Source organism: Bos indicus, chromosome 5 (assembly GCF_029378745.1).
Source record: "Bos indicus isolate NIAB-ARS_2022 breed Sahiwal x Tharparkar chromosome 5, NIAB-ARS_B.indTharparkar_mat_pri_1.0, whole genome shotgun sequence".
Lineage (NCBI taxonomy): Eukaryota > Metazoa > Chordata > Mammalia > Artiodactyla > Bovidae > Bos > Bos indicus.
In genome coordinates, this window is record NC_091764.1 from 21,821,080 (window position 1) to 21,844,517 (window position 23,438).

The 23,438-nt window shown below is 41.0% G+C and overlaps 1 long non-coding RNA gene across 1 annotated transcript in view; it reads left to right on the top strand.

The window, feature by feature from the left end:
- The first annotated feature begins 7,420 nt into the window (after positions 1 to 7,420).
- LOC139183062 (uncharacterized) overlaps positions 7,421 to 23,438 on the top strand; it is a 56,594-nt gene continuing 40,576 nt past the window's right edge. Inside the window, exon 1 of the long non-coding RNA XR_011566528.1 lies at positions 7,421 to 7,529. This is a non-coding gene — a long non-coding RNA (uncharacterized lncRNA). The remainder of the gene's footprint in view (positions 7,530 to 23,438) is intronic.

Sequence of the window (23,438 nt, forward strand, 5' to 3'; positions counted from 1 at the left end):
TTTACTGAAAAGTTATGCGTGTAACTCAAGGAGTTCACTGCCTCTGAGTCACCAGGAGAAGGTATGGATTTAGGCTCCCTGTCCCCAGCTCCTGGGAAGGACTGTTGTCCATTTCTCCCTGGAGCTTTCACTATAGGGGAAGCCACTGAGTCGGAGAAGGAAGGGTGTTTGTCTAGACCCAGCTTCCCACTCACTCTGTAACTGGATTTGCAAAATCCCAAATATCACCCAAACAGGATCCCTTTGTAAGTGCTGGTTCTGGACTGGAAGTCCAGGGGGCTGGGAGAGGCATCAGCTAAAGATTAAATGGGAGAGGTGAGCAGGGAAATAAATGGAAAGGAAAACACTGAAATGGGTAGTTTCTGTAACAGTTTCTGTGATTAGTTCAGGGTGATTACCTTACCCTAAAACATAATGGATTGCTACCAAACTAACAATAGGTTTCAAAAATAACTGCTAACATTCTGAGTTATAAACATTTACTTCTTTTAGAACTTAACTCTTGTTAACAGGGAATTTACAAGCCTTTCATTTTGTACATACATATATTTATGTATTTTGTATTTGGTAGATATATTATACATGTTTGTATTTTACACATATACATTATATATATGTAAATACACACAAATAAATATGTATATATAAGCATATTCATACATATTTATTTATAAAATTAGCTAACCCTCAGTTCAGTGCAGTCACAGTCGTGTCCAATTCTTTTCGACACCATGGACTGCAGCATGCCAGGCTTCCCTTTCCAACACCAATTCCCAGAACTTGCTCAAACTCATGTTCATTGAGTTGGTGATGCCATCCAATCATCTCATCCTCTGTTGTCTCCTTCTCCTCCTGCCTTCAATTTTTCCCAGCATCAGGGTCTTTTCCAATAAGTCAGTTCTCCACATCAGGTGGCCAGAGTATTGGAGTTTCAGCTTCAACATCAGTCCTTTCAATCAATATTCAGGACTGATTTTCTTTAGGATTGATTGGTTTGATCTACTTGCAGTCCAAGGGACTCTCAAGAGTCTTCTCCAACACCACAGTTCAATAGCATCAATTCTTCAGCATTCAGCTTTCTTTACAGTCCAACTCTCACATCCATACATGACTACTGGAAAAACCATAGCTTTGACTAGACAGACCTTTCTTGGCAAAGTAATGTCTCTGCTTTTTAATATGCTATCTAGGTTGGTCATAGCTTTTCTTCCAAGGAGCAAGTGTCTTTTAATTTCATGGCTGCAGTCACCATCTGCAGTGATTTTGGAGCCCAAGAAAATAAAGTCTCTCACTGTTTCCATTGTTTCCCTATCTATCTGCCAAGAAATGATGGGACCAGATGCCATGATCTTCGTTTTTTGAATGTTGAGTTATAAGCCAGTTTTTTTACTCTCCTCCTTCACTTTCATCAAGAGGCTCTTTAGTTCCTCTTTACTTTCTGCCATAAGGGTGGTGTCATCTGCATATCTGACGTTATTGATATTTCTCCTGACAATCTTGATTCCAGCTTGTGATTTATGCAGCCCAGTATTTTGTATGATGTACTCTGCATGTAAGTTACATAAGTAGGATGACAATATACAGCCTTGACGTACTCTTTTCCCAATTTGGAACCAGTCTGTTGTTCCATGTCCTGTCCTAACTGTTGCTTCTTGACCTGTATACAGATTTCTCAGGAGGCAGGTAAGGTGGTCATCTCTTTAAGAATTTGCCACAGTTTGTTGTGATCTACACAATCAAGGGCTTTGGTGTAGTCAATAAAGCAGAAGTAGATGTTTTTCTGGAATTCTCTTCTTTTTCTATGATCCAACAGATGTTGGCAATTTGATCTCTGGTTCCCCTGCCTTTTCTAAATCCAGATTGGACAGCTGGAATTTCAGGGTTCACATAATGTTGGAGCCTTGCATGGAGAATCTTGAGCATTACTTTGTTAGCATGTGAGATGAGTGCAACTGAGCAGTAGTTTGAACATTCTTTGGCATTCCCCTTCTTTGGCATTGGAATGAAAACTGACCCTTTCCAGTCCTGTGGCCACTGCCGAGTTTTCCAGATTTGCTGGCATATTGAGTGCAGCACTTTTACAGCATCATCTTTTAGGATTTGAAATAGCTCAACTGGAATTCCATCACCTCTACTAGCTTTGTTTTCCAGATTTGCTGGCATATTGAGTGCACCACTTTTACAGCATCATCTTTTAGGATTTGAAATTGCTCAACTGGAATTCCATCACCTCTACTAGCTTTGTTTGTAGTAATGTTTCCCAAGGCCTACTTGACTATAGCCCACCAGGCTCCTCTGCCCATGGGATTCTCCAGGCAAGCTTACTGAAATCGGTTGCCATTTCCTACTCCAAGGGACCTTCCTGACCTAGGGATCAAACCCAAGTCTCTTATGTTTCCTGTATTAGCAGGCAAGTTCTTTTTCTTCAAGAAAATTAGAGATACTAAGGGAACATTTCATGCAAAGATGGACACAATAAAGGACAAAAATGGTATGGACCTAACAGAAGCAGGAAAGATTAAGAAGAGGTGGCAAGAATACACAGAACTATACAGAAAAGATCTTCATGACCCAGATAACCATGATGGTATGATCACTGACCTAGAGCCAGACATGCTGGAATGTGAAGTCAAGTGGGCCTTAGGAAGCATCACTATGAACAAAGCTAGTCGAGGTGATGGAATTCCAGTTGAGCTATTTCAAATCCTAAAAGATGATGCTGTGAAAGTGCTGCACTCAATATGCCAGCAAATTTGGAAAACTCAGCAGTGGCCACAGGATTGGAAATGGTCAGTTTTCATTCCAATCCCAAAGAAAGGCAATGCCAAAGAATGCTCAGACTACTGCACACTTGCACTCATCTAACACGCTAGCAAAGTAATGCTCAAAATTCTCCAAGCCAGGCTCCAACAGTACATGAACCATGAACTTCCAGCTGTCCAATCTGGATTTAGAAAAGGCAGAGGAACCAGAGATCAAATTGCCAACATCCGTTGGATCACAGAAAAAAAAAGAATTCCAGAAAAACATCTGCTACTGCTGCTGCTAAGTTGCTTCATTTGTGTCTGACTCTGTGCAACCCCATAGACAGCAGCCCACCAGGCTTCCCCGTCCCTGGGATTCTCCAGTCAAGAACACTGGAGTGGGTTGCCATCGCTTTCTCCAAAGCATGAAAGTAAAAAGTGAAAGTGAAGTCGCTCAGTCATGTCCGACTCTGTGCGACCCCATGGACTGCAGCCTACTGCTTTATTGATTACACCAAAGCCTTTGACTATGTGGATCACAACAAACTGGAAAATTCTTAAAGAGATGACCACCTTTCCTGCCTCCTGAGAAATCTGTATGCAGGTCAAGAAGCAACAGTTAGGACAGGACATGGAACAACAGACTGGCTCCAAATTGGGAAAAGAGTACGTCAAGGCTGTATATTGTCATCCTGCTTATGTAACTTACGTGCAGAGTACATCATACAAAATACTGGGCTGCATAAATCACAAGCTGGAATCAAGATTGTCAGGAGAAATATCAATAACGTCAGATATGCAGATGACACCACCCTTGTGGCAGAAAGTAAAGAGGGCAAGCAGATCCAATCAGGCCATTCTAAAGGAGATCAGCCTTGGGTGTTCTTTGGAAGGAATGATGCTAAAGCTGAAACTCCAGTACTTTGGCCACCTCATGCGAAGAGTTGACTCATTGGAAAAGACTCTGATGCTGGGAGGGATTGGGGGCAGGAGAAAAGGGGACAACAGAGGAAGAGATGGCTGAATGGCATCACCGACTTGATGGACGTGAGTTTGAGTGAACTCCAGGGGTTGGTGATGGACAGGGAGGCCTGGCATGCTGCGATTCATGGGGTTGCAAAGAGCCGGACACGACTGAGCGACTGAACTGTACTGAACTGAAAGAGGAACTAAAGAGCCTCTTGATGAAAGTGAAAGAGGAGAGTAAAAAAACTGGCTTATAACTCAACATTCAAAAAATGAAGATCATGGCATCTGGTCCCATCACTTCTTGGCAAATAGATAGGGAAACAATAGAAACAGTGAGAGACTTTATTTTGGGGGGCTCCTAAATCACTGCAGATGGTGACTGCAGCCATGAAATTAAAAGACACTTGCTCCTTGGAAGAAAAGCTATGACCAACCTAGATAGCATATTAAAAAGCAGAGACATTACTTTGCCAAGAAAGGTCTGTCTAGTCAAAGCTATGGTTTTTCCAGTAGTCATGTATGGATGTGAGAGTTGGACCATAAAGAAAGCTGAATGCTGAAGAATTGATGCTATTGAACTGTGGTGTTGGAGAAGACTCTTGAGAGTCCCTTGGACTGCAAGTAGATCAAACCAATCAATCCTAAAGAAAATCAGTCCTGAATATTGATTGAAAGGACTGATGTTGAAGCTGAAACTCTAATACTCTGGCCCCCTGATGTGAAGAAGTGACTTATTGGAAAAGACCCTGATGCTGGGAAAGATTGAAGGCAGGAGGAGGAGAGGACAACAGAGGATGCAATGATTGGATGGTATCACCAACTCAATGAACATGAGTTTGAGCAAGTTCTGGGAGTTGGTGATGGACAGGGAAGCCTGGCGTGCTGCAGTTCATGGGGTCACAAAGAGTCAGACATGACTGAGCAACTGAACTGAAATGACTGACCTGGGAAGATGATCACCATTCAAGTACCAGGGAATCTTTGCAGGACAACCCTTGATGCCTCAGTGCAGAGGGAGCAAAGCTTTCACTTGCAGGGTGTATTAGGTTTTTCAAAGAAACAGCACCAGTGGAATATATCAATATATATAAAAAGTATATAGGTGTGTAGAGATTTGGTTCACACGATTATGAAGGCTGAAAAGTCCTGCAATTTGTTTTCTGCAAGCTGGAGGTCCAGGAAAGCCAGTCGTGTCATTCCCATCCAAACCCAAAGGCCTAAGAACTGGAGCCAAGGTGAAACCCCTGTCTGGGTCCCACGACCCGAGAACCAGGAGTACTAATATCCAAGAGCATTAGACGATGGATGTCCCAGGTCAGTAGAGAGCACTTTTTCCCTTTCTCTGCCTTTTTGTTCTATTCAGGCCCTCAGTGGTTTGGATAATGCCTAACCACAGTGGTGAGGGTGATCTTCTCTACTCAGTCTACTGATTCATATGCTAATATATTCCAGAAACACCCTCCAGAAGCACCTAGAAAAATGTTTTATTTTTTTTAAATATCAAGATATTCTTTAACTGTACTGACAGGAGAATTCTGTGAACATTGGTCAGATCAGTATCAAGGAAAGCAAATAAGCTGATGTTTCACACACTGCAGAGTCTAGAGGCCAATGTTTGCAGATGAAAATGAAGAGAAATCCCCCACAACTGAAGTGCTAAACAATGACTTAGAACTTGTGGCGGATTCATTTCCATATTTGGCAAAACCAATACAATATTGTAAAGTTTAAAAATCAGTAATTACCTTAAATGTAAATGGGTTGAATGCCCCAACCAAAAGACAAAGACTGGCTGAATGGATACAAAAACAAGACCCCTACATATGTTGTCTACAAGAGACCCACCTCAAAACAGGGGACACATACAGACTGAAAGTGAAGGGCTGGAAAAAGATTTTTCATGCAAATAGGGACCAAAAGAAAGCAGGGGTAGCAATACTCATATCAGATAAAATAGACTTTAAAACAAAGGCTGTGAAAAGAGACAAAGAAGGTCACTACATAATGATCAAAGGATCAATCCAAGAAGAAGATATAACAATTATAAATATATATGCACCCAACACGGGAGCACCGCAATATGTAAGACAAATACTAACAAGTATGAAAGGAGAAATTAACAATAACACAATAATAGTAGGAGACTTTAATACCCCACTCACATCTATGGATAGATCAACTAAACAGAAAATTAACAAGGAAACACAAACTTTAAATAATACAATAGACCAGTTAGACCTAATTGATATCTATAGGACATTTCATCCCAAAACAGTGAATTTCACCTTTTTCTCAAGCGCACATGGAAACTTCTCCAGGATAGATCACATCCTGGGCCATAAATCTAGCCTTGGTAAATTTAAAAATAAAATAAAATAAAATAAAAGAAATAATATTGTGCCAGATAGCTCAGTATCCTTTAACCCAATCAAGTTGACACCTAAAATCTTTTAGTTTTTAAATGTGAATTCTCACATGGATTAGAAGTTGCCTGATCAACAGAATATGTACACACTCATTTCACATAACCGGTGGAATTACTCAGAGCTGTCATCCTGAGCTCAAGATTCCTTCATGGTGAAAATTCATCTCTATAGGAACTATAGGACTGTAATTCATCTCCATAGGAACAATGGATTATATTCATTGGAAAGACTGATGCTAAAGCTGAAGCTCAGTACTTGGGCCACCTGATGTGAAGAGCCAACTCATCAGAAAAGACCGTGATGCTGGGAAAGACTGAGGGAAAGAGGAGAAGGGGGTGACAGGATGAGATGGTTGAATGGCATCAGAGACTCAGTGAACGTGAACTTGCCCAAACTCTGGGAGATAGCGGGGGACAGGGAAGCCTGACCTGCTGCAGTCCATGGGGTCACAGAGAGTCCAACACAACTTAGTGACTGAACAACAAAATAGGAACTATCTGCCTTTGGTCACCTAGGCCCAAGCATAATCAGTTTCTCATTGGAACATTCCTCTAGCTTGTAAGGATTCTGGGTTTACTGTGGACAGAATGGTCTACAATCTGATTTTTGCTTTGATAAAAAAAGTGACATTTCTTGTTTCCACATCACAGAATACAGCAGCAAGAACATTTATCCACTTTTCCTATGTCTTAAAAGTCCATGCAAGTATAAAAACAAGCCAACATAGCCAATGACCAAAATCAGTATTAATTAATTGGTTTTAGTTAATAAATCCTATAGCTATGCCCTCAAGTAGAAAGACATGACCAGCTAGGGGCAAGTATGCCTTTGGAAAAAAAACTTTCCTGATGAAGGCTGGCATGGGTGTTTGTCCACAATGGATGTGACCATGACTTTTTTCAGAATTAGTGGCTACAGAGGCCTGGGCAGGGAGTCTGAAGTCAGTCTTCTTGTCGAGTCCTGTCACTTCCCATTTTAGAAACCCCATCAGTTGAAAGACACAGTAAGCAAGCAATTCTTCAGGTAGACTCATGTCGTGGTAAGAGGACCAGCTGGAGCAGCTGGCTCTGTTGTGAAACCTCATCCCCCTCCTGTTTTCAAATGGGGGTGGAATGCCCCACCTCTGAGGCAAGTCAGCAGCAGGTGTCAGAGCAAGGGTGTTGATACAACAATATTGGCACAGCAAAAGCACTGCTTACTATACACATTACGGCTTTTGTACACTCAAGGTGAAACAAAATAAAAGCAGTTAACTAGCCCATGTTATGGTCCTCTAAGAAATACAGAAAAATTCCCACTTCAACTATATAGCATACAGAAGTCACAGTATATGAACCCAAGGGGACTGCCGTTTAAGATTTAACACCCGCCCCTGGCCTTCCATTCCTGGGTGAGTACGTGCTTGCTTTGTGTTTCATTTACGTTTCAGCATTGGTAAACTCAACTTTCATTTATATAAATGCACACTTTACAACAGGATGTTGTAGCAGTCTCAAAGGTTCTAGTCACCATTATTTGAAATAGATTTATTCCCCTTCAATGACTCCTGCCAGAAAAAAATGCTAGTGCTTTTTTTTTTTCTTTTCTTCATGAGGCAGGAGCCACTTTGGGGTTGATGCAGCCCAGTTATTCTCTAATGTATAAATTACACTTCTTTAGTCCTGGGGAGGAAAGTGGCTGGTAAGTACATACAGGTCTCACCCTCCCAGGGGCTCTTTCATGTGATTTCATGTATGTCTCACTAAACCCCACAAGATACGTCATTTTACGGGTCTCATTTTCATAACGTTTAATAATTAAGAAATGAAAGCACAAGCAAAGTCCTGTCCTCATCTAGCAAGTAGTGTACCTGGGGGTTCAGCTCTCCTGTTATGAAAGCCAGTGCTCCTTTCAGGACACCACACTGCCTGCTTGCATTATTTGTGTGTGTGCTGAGTTACTTCAGTCGTGTCTGACTCTTTCTGACCCCATGGACTGTAGCCTGCTAGGCTCCTCCGTCCATGGGCTTCTCCAGGCAAGAATACTGGAGTGGGTTGCCATTTCCCCCTCCAGGGGATCCTCCCAGACCAGGGATCGAACCCACGTCTCTTGCATCTTCTACACTGGTAGGCGGCTTCTTTACTGCTGAGCCACCAGGGAAGCCCTCTTCCATTATAACACCTGTGTTTATTGTTCTCTCACTCCCCCAGTCCCCCACATCAAATATAGGGTAAACCATACTATGGATGTGGTGTTTTTAAAGGGCGGGAAGTGCCAAAGAAGCAGCTAAGCCCCTAGATTAAAAAAAAAAAAAAGGTAATAAAGTAGAGTTATTGGGAAACCTTGTAAAACAAGGAAGGAGAGAGTCAGGGAGACAAGGGATGAAGAGGAGAGAAAAGGGAAAAACTTGAAATGCTGAGGGCTGGTTTCAATTTATTTTGAAATGAAGGTCAATGAGAACTAATACCATTTCTTTTCTGATTTCTTGTAACTTCCCCACTGGTTGTGTTTTTTGTTATCCTAGTCTTGTACCTACTTGACGGGAGAAAAAAAAGTCCTTTCAAAGATTAAAGAATTTTCCTGTAGCTCTGCTGAGCTGAGAAGCAATTGGAAATTGAATTAGGGGTATAGTGTGTCTGACACCTGCTGAAAGTGAAAGTGAAGTCGCTCAGTCGTGTCCGACTCTTTGCGACCCCATGGACTGTAGCCCACCAGGCTCCTCCGTCCATGGGATTTTCCAGGCAAGAATATTGGAGTGGGTTGCCATTTTCTTATCCAGGAGATCTGCCTGACCCAGGGATTGAACACAGGTCTCCCGCATTGTAGGCAGATGCTTTACCGTTGGAGCCACCAAGGAATGAAGACATCTGGTGGAGGCACCTAAATGGAACAGCAGGCAATGACCTTGGAAAAGGGCAGATTTGATCACCCCAAGACTTTGGGATAAGAAGAAAAGAGTTGCTCTATTGCTTTTCAATAATACAATGAGTTAGTTGACATTTTTTGAGTATTTCCATGTTCCCAAAACTGTTGTAGGCATATGCTATCTTTTCATTTAATTCTCACAGAATCCCACGTGATAAGTTCAGTTCAGTTCAGTCGCTCAGTCGTGTCTGACTCTTTGCAACCCCATGAATCACAGCACGCCAGGCCTCCCTGTCCATCACCATCTCCTTGAGTTCACTCAAACTCACGTCCATCGAGTCAGTGATGCCATCCAGCCATCTCATCCTCTCTTGTCCCCTTCTCCTCCTGCCCCCAATCCCTCCTAGCATCACAGTCTTTTCCAATGAGTCAACTCTTCGCATGAGGTGGCCAAAGTACTGGAGTTTCAGCTTTAGCATCATTCCTTCCAAAGAAATCCCAGGGCTGATCTCCTTCAGAATGGACTGGTTGGATCTCCTTGCAGTCCAAGGGACTCTCAAGAGTCTTCTCCAACACCACAGTTCAAAAGCATCAATTCTTCGGTGATCAGCTTTCTTCACAGTCTGACTCTCACATCCATACATGACCACTGGGAAAACCATAGCCTTGACTAGATGGACCTTTGTTGGCAAAGTAATGTCTCTGCTTTTGAATATGCTATCTAGGTTGGTCATAACTTTTCTTCCAAGGAGTAAGCGTCTTTTAATTTCATGGCTGCAGCCACCATCTGCAGTGATTTTGGAGCCCCCCAAAATAAAGTCTGACACTGTTTCCACTGTTTCCCCATCTATTTCCCATGAAGTGATGGGACCAGATGCCATGATCTTAGTTTTCTGAATGTTGAGTTTTAAGCCAACTTTTTCACTCTCCTCTTTCACTTTCATCAAGAGGCTTTTTAGTTCCTCTTCACTTTCTGCCATAAGGGTGGTGTCATCTGCATATCTGAGGTTATTGATATTTCTCCCGGCAATCTTGATTCCAGCTTGTGCTTCTTCCAGCCCAGCGTTTCTCATGATGTACTCTACAGAGAAGTTAAATAAGCAAGGTGACAATATACAGCCTTGACGTACTCCTTTTCCTATTTGGAATCAGTCTGTTGTTCCATGTCCAGTTCTAACTGTTGCTTCCTGACCTGCATACAAATTTCTTAAGAAGCAGGTCAGGTGGTCTGGTATTCCTATCTTTTTCAGAATTTTCCACAGTTTATTGTGATCCATACAGTCTAAGGCTTTGGCATAGTCAATAAAGCAGAAATAGATGTTTTTCTGGAACTCTCTTGCTTTTTCGATGATCCAGCAGATGTTGGCAATTTGGTCTCTGGTTCCTCTGCCTTTTCTAAAACCAGCTTGAACATCTGGAAGTTCACGGTTCACGTATTGCTGAAGCCTGGCTTGGAGAATTTTGAGCATTACTTTACTAGCGTGTGAGATGTACTGTTATTATCCCCATTTTATAGGGAAAGAAACTGAGTCCCAGAGGAATAACTTGCCCACAATTATGTCAGCTTTTTTTTTTTTTTTTTGGAGTCTTTTTTTTTTCTCTTCTCACCTCCCATTTTTTCAACCATTTCTTGAAGGAGAAATAGGAATTTACTTACCTTCCTCTTACTCTTTAATCCAATAAAATGTAGCTTTCATCCCTTCCACTTGCCCCCAACAATATACACAAAGGGACCTTTGAGAAGCATCGCCTATGATCTCAACTTCCAACTCTAGTGATCTGTTTTTATTCCTCATCCTGTTTCACTTCTATGAAGCATTTCATAATGTTGATACTCCTACTCCCTTTAAATGCACAGGAGCCTCCTATGCCTGGCTTTGCTCCCATTTCACTGGCCACTTGCTTTCAATCCTCTTTTCACATTTTTGGACAGTTCCTGGCTCTGTCCTTCACCTCCTCTCTTCTAGTTACAAGTGGGTCTCAGTAAGACATCAGAGGTGGGAACAGAAGGACATCAAAATCATCAGGGAGATTTTTAAAATTATTCATTCCCTCTTCCAAGATCCTGGGTGGTCTGATACATCCCACATCCTGATGGGGAGTGGAGGCAGGGAGATATATGTTACCCTTATGGAAATGCCAGTGAATTTAACCAAGTAGACATTTGAGAAGAAAGAGCTCATCTTTCTTCCTTTCCCCCCACCCTGCCCCCAAAAGGTTATACCTCCCTCACTCCCACCTCCAAAATAGATACTACCAAGAATCATGTTTGCTTTCCTTTCCCTCAGTTTTAAAAGTCTTTTACTTTGTGCATGTTGAAAATAATGAAAAGAGGGAAGTAGAGATGGGGAAGAGAAAGGAGAGCAATGGATGGCCCCGGCAGTGTGTTTATGAGGAACAACATTAGGGTAAATATATAAAGGGAGCTGTAGCCCTGGAATCTACATTTGTTCATCACAGAGAAGTGGGCTGAGACAGGTAATAAAGTCGGATCAGTCCAGGATGTTCTGCTATGGGGAGGAGCTGGGTTATGCCATCTGTTGAGATGAGAAAGGAGTATTTGAAATTTCAGCCTTCATGTGTACAAGCGATTCCCTCCCTTAATTCCCCCTTCACTTAAAAATAACGGTGAATCACCTACTTGACTAGTTGTGTGTCAATGAGCCTAGTTCATTAAATAGTCTTTATAAATAGTAAAACTTCTCTTTATTGGGCCATGTAATTTGCTAAGAACCCTATGGGTATTCGGAGAAGGCAATGGCACCCCACTCCAGTCCTCTTGCCTGGAAAATCCCATGGGCGGAGGAGCCTGGTAGGCTGCAGTCCATGGGGTTGCTAAGAGTCGGATACGACTGAGCGACTTCCCTTTCACTTTTCACTTTCATGCATTGGAGAAGGAAATGGCAACCCACTCCAGTGTTCTTGCCTGGAGAATCCCAGGGATGGGGGAGCCTGGTGGGCTGTCGTCTATGGGGTCGCACAGAGTCGGACACAACTGAAGCAACTTAGCAGCAGCAGCAGCAGCAGCTATGGGTATTATCTCACTTAATCTATCCAACAACTCCATGAAGAAGATACTATAATTTTATTTCTTTTGCAAAGAAGTCAAGAATCTTGCCAGGCACATTTATCCAGAGAAAACTCTAATTTGAAAAGATGCATGCACCCCAGTGTTCATAGCAGCACTATTTACAACAGCCAAGACATGGGTACAACTTAAACATCCATTGACATAAGACTGGATAAAGAAAATATGATACAATGGAATACTACTCAGCCATATAAAATAATGAAATAATGCCATTTGTAACATGGTGGACCTCGAGATTATCATACTAAGTGAGGTAAGTCAGACAAAGACAAGTATTATATCACTCATATGTGGAATCTGAGATATAATACAAATGAATTTATTTACAAAACAGAAATAGACTCATAGACATAGAAAAGAAACTTATGGTTACCAAAGGTGAGTGGGGTAGGGATGGATAAAATTAGAAGTTTGAGATTACCAGGTACAAGGTACTATATGTAAAACAGATAAACAACAAGGTGTCTAACTGTACAGTACAGGGAACTATATTCAGTATTGTTAGTACTCTATAATGGAAAAGAATATGAAATATGTGTGTGTGTATATAACTGAATCTCTTTGCTGTACACCAGAAACTAACACAACATTGTAAAACAACTATATTTCAATTTAAAAAATAAAATAAGAATCTTGCCAGGGAAGAGTAGAGCAAGGATTTGAACCAGGGTCAGTTCAGCCTATTCACTTAAGCAATGTTATTCCACATCTAAATATTATTACCCAATGTCATTAGTCATCCAGGAAATACAAATGAAACCCAGAGTGAGACGCTAGTACACACTCATCCGAGTGGCTGAAATTAAGACTGGCAACACCAAGTGTTGGAAAGGATGTAGTGCAACTGTAACTCATAAATCGTTGAAGAGAGTATAAAATGCTCTGAGCACTTTGGAAGAAGTTTGGCAGTTTCTAGCAAATTTAAATATGCACTTGCCCTTTGACTCAGCAATCTCACTTCTATATGTTTATCCAAGAAAAGTATATGTACACATCAAGATGGACATATTTAAGAATGTACATAGCAGCTTTTATTCACAATAGCCCCAAACTGGAAACAGCCTCAGAAGAGATCTTAGACCCAGGTAACTTTGCAATTTCAGCCTGGTAAGACCCTGAGCAGAGAACTCAGTTTAACCCACAGGAACCTTGAGACAATAAACATGTGTTGTTTTAAGTCACCAAGTTGGCAGTTATTTGCGATGCAGCAATAGGAAATAAATATTCCCTCCTCTTTCTTCCTTCCTTCCCTACTCTTCTCAATGCTTCAGTCACTCTGAACTTTTCCTCAGTTTCTTATTGACTGTGATTTTGCAAGGAATGCGCACTTTGCCTCTTTCTTCTTGTTGAACATCACCCACCCTTCAGCACCCAGATCAACTAGTCCTTTCCTGGAAGCCTTGACTGATTGCCCCGCACGGACTTCATTCCTTTCTGTTCTGTACTCCACCACCCCTTGTGAACTCTCTCTCTCTTTCTGTGTCTCCTCCCTCCTTCCCTCTCTTCCCTCCTTCCCTCTCTTCCCTATCTCTCTCTGTTTCTCTCTCTCTCTCTCTCATATGTGATTTAACTGAGACCAAGAACTTACATTATTCACATTCATGACACTTAGAACTAGGACAGTGCTTAGACCATAGAAGCCATTCCGTACATTGTTGTTGGGTTAATGCACCTATTATTTCCCATTCAAATGCTTCTGAAGTTTTTTTAGTTTAACAAATATTTATTTTGAGGGCCTCTTATAGCTGCCATGGACAATAAAAAAACTAGGGGGTCATGTTCCCTGTTTCAAGGAGGAGGCATAAGGTTTGCACACAAACAGTAATTGTAAGAGGCAGAACATGACCTGTGTCACCTAAAGAACTGAATCTGCACTGCGGGGGTCTCACGGAGCGCGAGATGGGGTTCCGCAGGATGGAAGTGAGCACATAGTTCATCTTCCAGCCTCATCTGTGCTTTAGGGAGCAACATCTTTCCATCATTATGAAACAGGTTGGAACAAGGAAGGGAAAAAAGCCTGCTCTTATCTCTCAGGTATAATAGATGGCTGGTGAGTTCCGGTCTCCCCACCATCTGCTGCTCTTCTGGGCAGGCTGGAGCAGGACAGCTGTGAAAAGGCGTAGCAGAAGAGGCAGGTCACAGAGGGAGAGAGGGAGGGGTGTTGGGCAATGTCAGCTTTGCCCTAAGACACTGTGGACAGCAGGGCCCTGAGAGCAACGCGAAGCCACAGAGACATGCAGGATGCGATATGCGGTGCGACTCATATTGCGGGCTCAGCTGCTGCTGGTGTGAAACCCAAGAAAACGTCCCCGCAGCTGCTGATGTCAGCATCGCATCATGCGGCCTGCTTGCATTGTGAGTCAGACACCCACATCCTGTTGCCTTACAATCACATTCATTTTATTCTTTGAATGATGTAGGGAAGAGGATATGTCTTTTTTCATTTTTTCCAATAGTCGTCTTATTTTTTAGCAGAAAGAAGATGTGGGTAAGTTCTGCAGAAATCCACCAAATGTGGGCCAGGCTTATTTCCCCCATAAAGCTCCAAAACCTGTGCCACAAGCCAATTGGTAACTCAATAGGCTTAATCATTTGGTATCACTTAAGCACATTCTTCTTCCAAAAACTCTCTTCTAGTTACTTTGTACCATTCAAATAAACTTGCCGAGAATTACAAAGAACATCTGTAATATTAAAATCCACTTAAACTTTAAATGAATTAAAACATTTTGACCCAGTTGTTTCTCTGAGCTTACAAAATGTTGTGAATATAAAGTTGCCATTATGTTTAACTCAACTCCATGTTTTTGAATCTTAGCCACTGAATTAACCAGGCTCAAGCAGTTAGCAGATAATTGGATCAATGTAGGTGCTCATAGTGAGCTCTTTATTTTGAATTGAACTTTTTTAGCTCTGGAGGGGAGAGGAGGATGAAAAAAGAAGTCAAGACTTATTGGAAACAAACCAAGACTGTACTAAAACTTATACTGTTTTCTCTGGTTTGGGAGTATTTCCTCTGTTCATACTTCTTTGAATCACTTATGAGCTAAATTTGATAGTACCCCGGTTACCTGGGGTAAGTGTCACAGAGAAGAACCCACCTTGTCAGCCACCTCACTGGGGGACCTTCCAGCACTTTCCCCAGTTTCTAATGCACTCATTATAGTGATGATGAAACATGTCTTGGCAAAACATCTCCATGTTCAGAAGTAGAACAGCTCCAATGTTCTTGATTCTATTTTAGACTTGTACTAAAGTTATCTGCCCACCGCAGTCTGACTTTTTTAAGCCTCATCTGATTTTTTCGGACTTAGTTTGGTCAGCCATACTAATTTCATAGGATAGAGAGATAATATTGCCTTCCAGAGTTGGAGCTAAATATTAGTGACTATACTGTGGTGTTGCTGCTGCTGCTGCTGCAAAGTCGCTTCAGTCGTATCCGACTCTGCATGACCCCATAGATGGCAGCCCACCAGGCTCCCCGATCCCTGGGATTCTCCAGGCAAGAACACTGGAGTGGGGTACCATCGCCTTCTCCGATACTGTGTTAAGGCATACATTTTCAAACCTGGTGGTCTCATTTATGTTGGTAGATGCTTCTGAGGCTAGCATTGGTTTTCTCACAAAATGGCACATGAAACACAGCTTATAAAAATATACTCTCATGATTTGGACGGTATCAAGGAGTCCTTACAAAATGTTCTACATTTTGCTTCTGTTCCTTCACTAGTTTTAACTTTTGTCAGTGGACTTTTGTAATGAACCATAGACTGACTAAACTAAATTCCAGAGCTTCAGAGATCATTTGTGATGGGAACAGAACAAATAAAATGGATATTATGCAAACCAGATAATCCCTCACTTTCATAAATTAATCTCACACACACAAAAAATCATCATACTTTACTGTATAGTAACATCCCTTTTGGAAGTAGGTAGATCAACTGATAAATGAAAAACCATTTTTGATTTTCCAATGGAGGGATACTTTTTCACTCATCAAACATTTTAGGTTTGGAAACATTGATTTTTGTATAGCTGAGTTTGTTTTTTCACATCCCTCTGAAAGTTAATAAATAAAAATAATAACATTATGAACTGCAAACTTTATAAATCCAGTATGATTGAATAGACATAATATCATTATGCTAAAATAGCATTAGATAGCTATTGTACTAAATCAGGTCAACTGTTTAAGAAAAGTAAGTCACCAAAGATTATTCTAATAGCAGGGACTTATTTAGGAATATCATATTTACTTGAAGCTCTGAAAATAAACTAGTATCTATTCAGTTTTCATACTTTAGATTGTTGTACTTACTTTCAGAGGCACATAATGTATAAAAGAGGTGTTTATTATATTTGTTTAAAAGATATGTTTAGAAATCAGAACAAATCTGAGTTAAAAACCAGCTCCTCCACTTACCCAATGCCAGTTATTAATTACCATTGAGTCTTAGTATCCTCATCTGAAAAAGATCACCAAATTTGTTTCTTAGAGTTGTTTTTGAAAGGAAAAAAAATAACATATTTTTGGATATAGAAGACCTATCATGGTACTTAGCATGTATATGTGTGTGTGTGTATATATATATATAGAGAGAGAGAGAGAGAGAGAGAGACAGAGAAGGCAATGGCGCCCCACTCCAGTACTCTTGCCTGGAAAATCCTATGGATGGAAGAGCCTGGAAGGCTGCAGTCCATGGGGTCACTAAAGGTCGGACACGACTGAGCGACTTCCCTTTCACTTTTCACTTTCATGCTTTGGAGAAGGAAATGGCAACCCACTCCAGTGTTCTTGCCTGGAGAATCCCAGGGACGGGGGAGCCTGGTGGGCTGCCGTCTACGGGGTCGCACAGAGTCGCACTCGACTGAAGTGACTTAGCAGCACAGAGAGAGAGAGAGAGAGAGAGATCATATAGGTGTTTGTATTTATTTTACATATGTACTAGCTGCAGACTAATTTCTGAATATATTCCCAAGATAAACTGGAATGGATTTACTAAATACTAAATAAATAGCAGAGCCCATTTTATGCCAGTAAACCAGGGAATAAGAAGTATTGTCATGCACTGGAGAAAATAAGATTCATTTACTCTTAGCCACTGTGCCAACACCTTGAGAAAGCTCACGGAGCCTCTTCCTGTCCACCTGGGTCCCCTGACCTACAAAGACATGCCAGGCAAACATACTCTGGCTCATCTCTCAGCCAGCTCACCCAAACAAAGAGTGGAAGCATCCTACGTTAGTCAGGGTTCTCCAGAGAAACAGAACCAATAGGATGTGTACAAACTGAGAAGTTGCATTTTAAGGAATTGGCTCACATGATTATGGAAGCTGCAAAACTGAACTCTGCAGGTGGGCCAGCAAGCTGGAGAGCCAGGGGAAAGCCAAGTTGCAGTTCAAGTCAGAGCCTGTCTATTAAGGCCTTGAACTGATTGGATGAGGCCCACTTACTTTATGGAAGGCAATCTGCTTTAGTCAGTATCTACTGAATCGAATGTTCATCTCATCTCAAAATACAGAAACATCTTCACAGAAAGAGCTACAAAAATGTTTGACCAAATATCTGGGTACTGCAGCCTTGTCAAGCTGACACATAAAATTCACCATCACCCATTCCATGGACATGATCCTCAAGAGTTAAGATTACAAGCTTCAGAGCCAGGTAGAAATGTGTACGAACTTTGAATCTTCAATTTATCAGCTCTGTGAAAATTCTGTGGATTTTCTAAGCCTTATCTGTAAAACAGGAACTGAATGCCCATAGCAAAGGATTCTTAGAATTATTGTAAGAAAAAAGTTATATCACAATGCAGGTGATCTGTTTAGAATTATACCCAGCATACACTACACATTCAATAATGAGTAGCATCTTTTCCTGGTAAAGACAAAATAAGAAGTTTTGTTAAAAGGAGACAAGACCTGAAGATCTTCTGATGATTCTGTCTTACTTGGCTCCTGGACCAATCTCAAATTATAGTTCCTCTAAGTAGTGCCTTTTTTTGTTGTTGTTGTAAAAATAAAGTAAATAAAACACTCCACTTCCTATTTTGTAAAATGCACTTCCCACCCAATCTGTCTTCCTGTACCTTTTCCCTCATGTCTGTCTGCTCATTGCTATTCTCTTCTACATATTTTCGTTCCAGAGAATTGCTAGGTGTAGGTCAGTAGATGTCACAGGGATGACAAAGGTAAGGAAAAGCTTTCTGCACTTCTCTCCTTGTAAACACAAAAATTAATCATGCTTTCTTTATCAGTAAGGAGGCCAAACAAGTTAACCCTACACTTGAACTTATTCCCCCCTAATAAAGTGTTGAGGTGGGAATGTTGATGAATGTCTTCAAACAGAAAGGTAATAGTGTGACTTTCAAAAGCAGATCACTGTCTTCATTTCCTTACAATTGGACCCACCAGTATGCACACAAACACACAATCACAGTTCACACCAGTGTTACAGAATGTCTTAGCAATGGCCTGTTTTTACCCAAATGGAGAGTAGCAGTTTCATTTGTGTGCTAATCCTCAAATTAACTTTGCAACAATCCATTCTCTATCCCAACCTACATCACCAGGAAAGTATGCTGCCGCTGCTGCTAAGTCATGTCCGACTCTGTGCGACCCCAAAGATGGCAGTTCACCAGGCTTCCCCATCCCTGGGATTCTCCAGGCAAGAGCACTGGAGTGGGTTGCCATTTCCTTCTCCAAAGCATGAAAGTGAAAAGTGAAAGTGAAGTCACCCTGTCATGTCCAACTCTCAGCGATCCCCTGGACTGCAGCCCACCAGGCTCCTCCGTCCATGAGATTCTCCAGGCAAGAGTACTGGAGTGGGGTGCCATTGCCTTCTCCGAGGAAAGTATGAGTGACAGAGTAAAAAATGTTTGACCTCAGACTTTTCCCAAGTTTACTATAGTTATATATGCTGTGGACATTGCTCCTAGACCGGGTAGTTCAGATGAGAAATTATAATTAGCCTTTGTAACCAGGGAGTTTAAAATAACAGCAGCTACTGAGCATTTACTATGTGCCAGATACTTTTCTAGTAATGTGTGTGTGTAACTTAATTTTCATAACAACACTCTGAACACGGAATTATTATTAGGTTCCTAGCACAGATGGGAGGGCTTCCCAGGTGGCAGTAGTGGTAAAGAACTCCCCTGCAATGCAGGAGACAAAGGGATGTGGGTTCGATCCCTGGATCAGGAAGATCCCCTGGATGAGGAAATGGCAACTCACTCCAGTATTCTTGCCTGGAGAATCCCATGGACAGAGGAGCCTGGTGGGCTATGGTCCGTGGGGTGCACCACAGATGGGGGTTCCCAAGTGGCTAAGTGGAAAAGAATCCACCTGCTGGTTTTGATCCCTGTGTCGGAAAGATTCCCTGGAGAAGGACATGGCAACCCACTCCAGTGTTCTTGCCAGGAAAATCCCGTGGATAGTGGAGCCTGGTGGGCTACAGTCTGTGGGGTCACAAAGAGTTGTACATGACTGAGCATGCATGCATGCATACCACAGATGAGAAAACTGAAGCTTTTAAAGATAAGGCGCTGGACAAGGTCACAACAGTGCTAGAAATAGGCTTCAAGTCAGGCATTCAGGTTGCAGCAGTCCAGGCACCAACTTCCCCCATCTTCAAGGTTAGGACTTGAAGAACCCACCGGCTCATTTTGTAGAAGATGACCCTGAGGCAAAGCAAATGCAAAGTTCCCTAAAATACTAGACGCATACAAGATGTCTGCCCTACCATCAATGTTTTCTTCTCTAAAGGGAGACAGTAGCCAAGAGAGCAATAGGAAATTGTTCACTTCAGTGGAAAGCCAGACCCAGATAGGGAGATTAGAAGCCTGTTACAAACATAGCTTTGGGGCTGATGGAAGAGAGAATGTGAAGCATATAGATAAAAGGGCAGAGAACCTTAAAGAGGTGAAGACTTTAATTTCTCAGTTTCCTTTTTCTCTGCATTATTCTAGAAAGGATAGCTGAAGGCTGGGAAGTTCTGTTTGAGCTTTGGTGTCAAGCCTGAGCCAGGATCCCAGGTGTACGAGGATCATGAAGCAAGACTTAATCAAGTATTTCCACTCCACGCTTAGATTAAAATATGGGCCTTTTTTTTTTCTCCTTTCTGGATATACTGTTTTGAACTCTTCCAACACTTAATTGCCACAATGAGAAATCATGAGAAAATGAATAATAAAACGATGCTTTTAAGATTTTCCTGACAAGTTTGAAAAGCAGATCTAGCTGTAGACGCTTAGCAGTGATGAACTATTGAACCCTGGGGAGTGACTGGTTGATCCTTGGGAACAAGTTACAGTCACCGACAGCTGATGACTTCCAAGGAAGTCATATGGTGACAGTTAAGTATTAGCCTTCAGTTCAAATAATTTATTTTACATTTTGGCCAGTTCACTTGGGAAATTTCTGTACCTTACATGTAAATCAATAAAGCATAGCTCTCAAAAATTTAGAGAAACATATAACAGTTTTATTTGAAAATTGAGAAGATGGGAATTTGACTAACATAACTCCAGGGGGTAGGAAAAACAGAAGAAAAAAAATTGAATCACTTATAATGTTAAAAATCCACTCTTTCAGTTTTGTTCCAAGTATCACAATCTGAGGAAGGATAGTTCATTTGTGTTGGGTTATTTATTCATTCGATCTTTAAAATAATTTTAAAGTACTTTCTTTCTCAGCACTATCCCCAGGCATAAGCACAAATCAAAAGAAAATATTAATTAAATTGCATAATAGTCAATACTGTTACAATTTTACAGCTTAAAATTGTACATGAAAATAGCTTTTTAAAAAATGCTACCATATTAAAAGTTCCCATCTTATGGAGAATTCTGATTTTTAAAAGGTGCTTTGCATTGGGCCCTGATGACCAGAAACTGGGTTTATGTCAAACTGACCCAGGGCTATAATCTTACTTCTTTTGACAGAGAAAAATAAGAGCATGATAATCATGGGGAGCATTTCATCCACAGCAGCCGAGCTGTATTTATTTCCATCCCAGTGGAGAGTCATTCTGCAAACAGTATTGTTTGCTTCTTTGTAGGCCTGACTCCATGGGGAAGGAGTTTCACTCACTCACATCTGTATCTCTCTCAAAAAAAGTCTTATACAATGTAAAGGCTTAATACCAACTAGAGTAACTACCATTTATTATTAATAAGTACCTACTATGGGTCTGTAGTCCTATTTTCTCTTTTGATCCTCGTAACATTTTAGGAGTGCATTAGTATCCTCATTGTACAGATGGAGAAACTGAGACCTCAAGAAATTACACATCTTGATTAATTAACTCTTACAGTGATCATGCCTATGGTCATTATTAGTAAAACATGAAATGACTTGATCCTGGAGTGGTGTTATATCATAAAAGCTAGAGGCTCATTATTTCACACAATGGATTATCTTATTCCCTGAAACATTAACATCCATCTGTGATTTTGCATGGGCTTCCCAAGTGGCTCAATAGTAAAGAATCCACCTGCCAATGCAGGATACAGGTTCGATCCTTGGGTGAGGAAGATCCCCTGGAGGAGGGCATGGCAACCCACTCCAATATTCTTGTCTGGAAAATGCCATGGACATAAAAGCCTGGTGGGCTACAGTCCATGGACTTGCAAAGAATCATAACATAACTGAGCGACTGAGCACACAAACACACACATGACTTTGCATAAGGGGAAAAACAGCTCTGGAAAACCAAGCAGGAATCCTGACAGTTGTTAACCTTTCAAATATATATTTGGACAAGTTTCCTAGGAATAGTAAACCACAGAACTGTGTTTTGAAAAGTCCGTCCATGATGTAAGTAATGATCTGTCTTCCCACTGCAACCTCTGCAGGTATAGGCCATCACTGTTCAGTGTGTCTAGAAGGGAAATCTCACAGTCGAACAGATTTTTGAATCAGAACAGAACAATAGGCCAGACAGTACAATGCTGGGAGGTACTTCCCACAGAAAACTAGACATGTAGGTCACTGTCGAACAATAGAATCTGTGCCTACAATATAATTTGGTTATTTAGCGTCCTCGAGCCTCAAACCTCCATGCCTTTCCCTGGAGGTCTGTAAAGGGATGGTATATTTCACCCCACTTTATTAAAATTAAAAACAAAAAAAACTTAATTTGAGCATAAGAATGGGAGTCAAGTGATTCCCAATGAACCACGTGCCATTTTGAAACAATGCCTTTGCCCAGTTTGACATGAAATGCATGACATGTCACACGTGTTTCTTCTCTAATGAAAAGTACAACACTATCCACCACGTACTTGGGGCCCTTCCCTTCTTCCTTTTCTTTTCAAGCTTTTATCTTTTTTGTGTCAACCTTCTCATTTTGCAGTGTTAATCTCTAAAGTCACTGGGTGCTTATTGTTGTTTTCTTTTTTTTTTTCCATTTAAATAAAGCATTATAAAAGGAAAACATTGTTAAAAAACTAAGATCATTGATATTCAAGTACACACCCAGAGCAAATGAAAAAGAATTTAATCAAGCCATGCTGTTTGCTGCAAAGTGTTAGATTGGCTGACAAGAGACTGTTTTATAATTTTACCTTATGCTTTTTATAGATTTTTTTAAAAAGTATCCTTATCTAATTCTAAAGAATGAGCAATTCGACTTTTTTTGGAAAAACATAACTTACACAAATCTGTTCAAAAGGAATAACTATAGTAACATTTAAAGCGTGCTTCCAGAATATACTTTTTAAATAGTTTAAGAATATTTTATTTAATGTCTTATATTTGAATGTATATTTTAATAGCTCAGTTTCTGAAAAAGAAATGTAATATTTAAATCTTCATCAATAGTTGAGAAATCATTCAGAAATACAGTAAGTCCTAGAAGTGCAAAATGAATTGTACCCTTTCCCAACAAATCCTTTCATAGAGTTTAGCAATATATTTGAAAAAAAAGGGTGGTATTAATTGTTTGATAGGGCCTCTCTGAATTCTGAGATTCCCATGCTTTTTTCACTTTAATCAAAGTGAAGTTTACCCTGATACAGCACAGACCTCAGGCACCACTCGATTGTTGCATGGAACAGATGTTTTAGAATTCACATAATGATAGATGGACTTCTTTTATGAAAGGTTCCTAGAATGAGGACTTTGGAGAAACTGGTCATACTTGTATTAAAGCTTTTCATTCAGCAGGACAGTATTTGCATTTTTGCATTTATCTCATCTGGCAATCGAAGAAGGCAATGGCACCCGACTCCAATACTCTTCCCTGGAAAATCCCCTGGATGGAAGAGCCTGGTAGGCTACAGTCCATGGGGTCGATAAGAGTCGGACACAACTTCACTTTCACTTTTCACTTTCATGCATTGGAGAAGGAAATGGCAACCC